At 35.7% G+C, this 3,823-nt stretch overlaps 1 pseudogene; it reads right to left on the reverse strand.

Annotated features, from left to right (window-relative positions):
- Window positions 1-1,236: 1,236 nt before the first annotated feature.
- On the reverse strand, window positions 1,237-2,161 carry LOC106839945 (olfactory receptor 4C5-like; annotated as a pseudogene).
- Window positions 2,162-3,823: the final 1,662 nt, after the last annotated feature.

Consider the following 3,823-nt stretch of genomic DNA (forward strand, 5'->3'; position numbering starts at 1 on the left):
TGGGTGTGACATACATCCCTTCTGCAAACATGGTCCTACTTAAAAACAAGTGGGCTGGAAAATATGGTATTAGAGAATGGATTCTTAGTGATCAGCAAATAGACTGGCTGTGCTTGGAAAAAACTGATCTCACATTTGGAATAGATTGTTTGCTAGATAATTGAATATCAATCTTTATGAAATATATACATAGCATAAAATATAGGCATGACTTTGGAGTCATTGGGTTATTTCACCCCTTATGAAGGGAGAAGTGGAATTGCTAGGATTTGCAGGACTTCTGTCCTAGCCCAGGTCCTGATCCCTTCTTTTATCTGGGTTATCTCTCTAAAAATTGAACTGTTTCTGTATCTCAAATTATTTCCCATCTCAGCGGTCTTCAACTGACCTGAAATTTTCTATTTAAATTTGAATGTGCACACTTTGTCTTGATTACTCAGATATCATCAACTCTTTTGTACCTGAAACTTTTGTTTCTATTAGCTAAGGCATAAATCCATCCAATAAAAGTTACATTGGAGGTGAAATGGTATATAGGATGTCTTCGACCAAAAAGTGCTCCACAAAATATCTTCTACCTGGGACATCATGTGCAAGATTGCTTAACAATTGTACCTGGAAGAATTTTATATTCCTTCCTGGCTTTAGGCAGAGAAAATAATTTATTCTGAGAAGAGCCCAGATTACGAGGTGATTGGTGCCCCCTGGAATTGTGCAACACAACAGCATTAATTTTGGGATGATTCCTCCCTTAATGACTCTCTCATTCCTCAAAACCCATTCATTTCTTGTTGATCTCTAACTCTCACAATAATAAATCTACCTTGAATACAGTAGTTGGGATTAAAACTACTCATTCTCAAGAAAATACTTAGCTGTTAGGCATTTTTGTTTAAACAATTTAATTACTTGGCCTATTGCTTATATAATCTATACCTGAAGCTTTACAAAGAATTATTCTACTGAATACATAAACTCAGAGGTTTTCCATACATTGTGACATTTTTATGCTGATTAGCAATGTCCCTTTGACCAACAATTTGTAAATGCAAAGTGGTTTCTAATTGGAGGAGAATTTAGTCATCATTTAATAAAATATTTATATTTTATGAAATAGGGACCATTAAAGAACCCAGAAAAAAGGGAAGCAAAAGATACTTAAAGCATGTATTTGGACTTCAAGACCATTGTCCTTTCTATTAGTCATACTTGTTAAAATATGAATAGATTTTGTTTTTATCTTCTGCAGTCACATGAATTGTTATCCAAGATTACCCTTTGGCTCCAGATGTTCCTCATGGCATTTTTCACCTCTGAGTTTCTGAGGGTGTAGATTAAAGGGTTTAACATGGGTATTACCATAGTATAAAAAAAGCCACTGCTTTATCAATGGGGAAGGTAATCACAGGTCGAAGTTATACAAATATACAGGGTACAAAGAATAAGATGACTACAGTAACATGAGAAGCACAGGTAGAGAGAGACTTCCGCTGTCCTTCAGTGATGTGAGGTCGTAGGGAGCAAAGGAGGTGATAAGAATAAAAAAAATAAGCATATACATCAGTCCACTGTTGGCAGCCACAAAAAGTCCAAGGACATGAGTATCAGTGCAGGAGAGTTGTAGCAGAGGGAAAAGGTCACAGATGAAATGGTCAATGACATTGGGGCCACAGAAGGGCAGCCAGACCAAAAAAAGAATTTGAATCAGTGCGTGAAGAAATCCCCCAGTCCAGGCCAGGACCACCAGGAGGCCACACACTTGCCTGTTCATTGTGATTGTGTAGTGCAATGGCTTACAGATGGCCACATAGCGGTCATAGGCCATTACTGTGAGCAGGATGATCTCAACTCCCCCAAAGAAATGCCCTGCAAAAAGCTGAGTCAGGCACCCACCGAAGGAGATGGTTTTCTTTTCTGCAAGTAAGTCAAATAGCATTTTGGGAGCCACAGTAAAAGAGCAACAGCCATCTATAAAGGACAAGAAAGACAGAAAAAAATACATGGGGGAACCTAGGGCTCTGCTGGTGGTGATTGTCACCACAATGAGTGGGTTTCCTGCCATAGTGAAAAAGTAGATGACTGCAAACACAGGGAACAAGAGTTTCTGCACATCTGGGTTCTGCGTCAGGCCGAGCAGGATGAATTCAGTCACATTGCTCATTAGCTCCATGAATTCTTTTTGGTATTTGGATAATTGAGTTATCTGTGAATAGCACAAGCACAGGGGCTGCAATTGTGGCAGATAAATTTTGATCAAGAAAATAATTTCTGTTAGGATTATTATCTGCAAGAAGATAAAACTAAGACTTAAATTTGGGCTATCTTATTAGTTGCATAATGAACACATAGCCCTGTTCTTTCTCTCCCACACACACATTCATGCACACATTTATATACACAAGCATGGTTTTATGACTGTTGACATGCCAGGAATTTTCTTGTAATTGTACGTGGATGGACATTGTCTCATCATTTGCCTAATTATTTCCTCCTTAGAAAAACAGGAATAAAAAGAGGACCAGTAGGGAAGACCAGAGGCTTGAATTCATGAGCCTACACCCGCATGTCTTTCCTCTAGTCACTTGTGCTGATGAGGCTAAGCTGCAGAGTTCATTACTCTTGTTATTTTTAACTTGTTTCAGGGTGTATATAAAACAATAGGTAAACTCAATTTGAAACTAAGGATGATGTAGTCACATTTCAGAAAAACTGAACTGAGTGAATGTTTGAGACTACAGCAAAATAAGCCTGGAGATTAGATTGTGAGCTTACACTGCATTCAAACAGAACTGTCTAGGAATATCATTAAACAGGAAGGCAGAAAGATATCCTGAAGAGGATAAAGCAGAGAACATGATGCAAGGCAATTCCACAGATTTATTTGAAAGTTTAGAATTCACTAGTTAGAGAACTTCTTTCATGATTAGGTTTCAGGGGCATTTTGAAAATCAAAACTCAACTTAAGGAAGACTATGACAAATTCTCTGGATCTATTTAGAAAACAGATACATTTAAGGTGAGGCAATAAAAGCATCATAATTTGTTGGCCAGCGTGTGTTCTTTATAGTCTGGTAGACAATTCTTTACTCTGTTTTCATGGATGAGTAGCCATGTGACGTTGTGTGCAAACCTTAGCCTTACTGTGCCTAAACTTTCTCATATATAAAATAGGAAAAACAAAAAATAGCATAGAGGAATTGAAAAACAGCATTATTACATAGGTCAAAGTTTTAACTTATAGGTAAAATGCATAACTTTTCACACATTCCAAATTCTTGATAATAGAATAAAAATGAAAAAAATCCACATTTCATTATTCTTATCCTCAAAATATTTGATTGTTATAATATTAAGAAAGAACACAATGAATAGAGAAAATAAATGAACGAAATACTCAATTCAAGAGGTTAGAAAAGCAACTGATTATATTCAGAGAAAGGTTGAATGCAGAAATCAATACATCAGGTAATAGGGAAATATTAGACTTGATAAACAAATCCAAAGCTTTTTAGTATTTTAAAAGTACAAATAAATCTGATAAGTACAAATACGTTCAGTAAGAAGCAAATATGGTCAAATTGCAAAAGGACATTGTTTTTACAGAATATTTAAAAGAATGTCATGTGTAGTTCATCAAAGATTTTTCAATAACTAGATAGGTGTTTTTCAAAGTAAAGCAAGTCTTCTCTTCATGCTGTCACCAACAAAAAAACAAAAAGGAAAAATAAAGAAAAAGGAAAAAAGAATAGAGTGTATTAAAGCCTTCAAATAAATCATAGATCTGTTCAAAACAAAAAAAGAAATAAAGAAAAATATTTTATCT

This window comes from Equus asinus, chromosome 17, assembly GCF_041296235.1.
Source record: "Equus asinus isolate D_3611 breed Donkey chromosome 17, EquAss-T2T_v2, whole genome shotgun sequence".
Taxonomy (NCBI): Eukaryota; Metazoa; Chordata; class Mammalia; order Perissodactyla; family Equidae; genus Equus; species Equus asinus.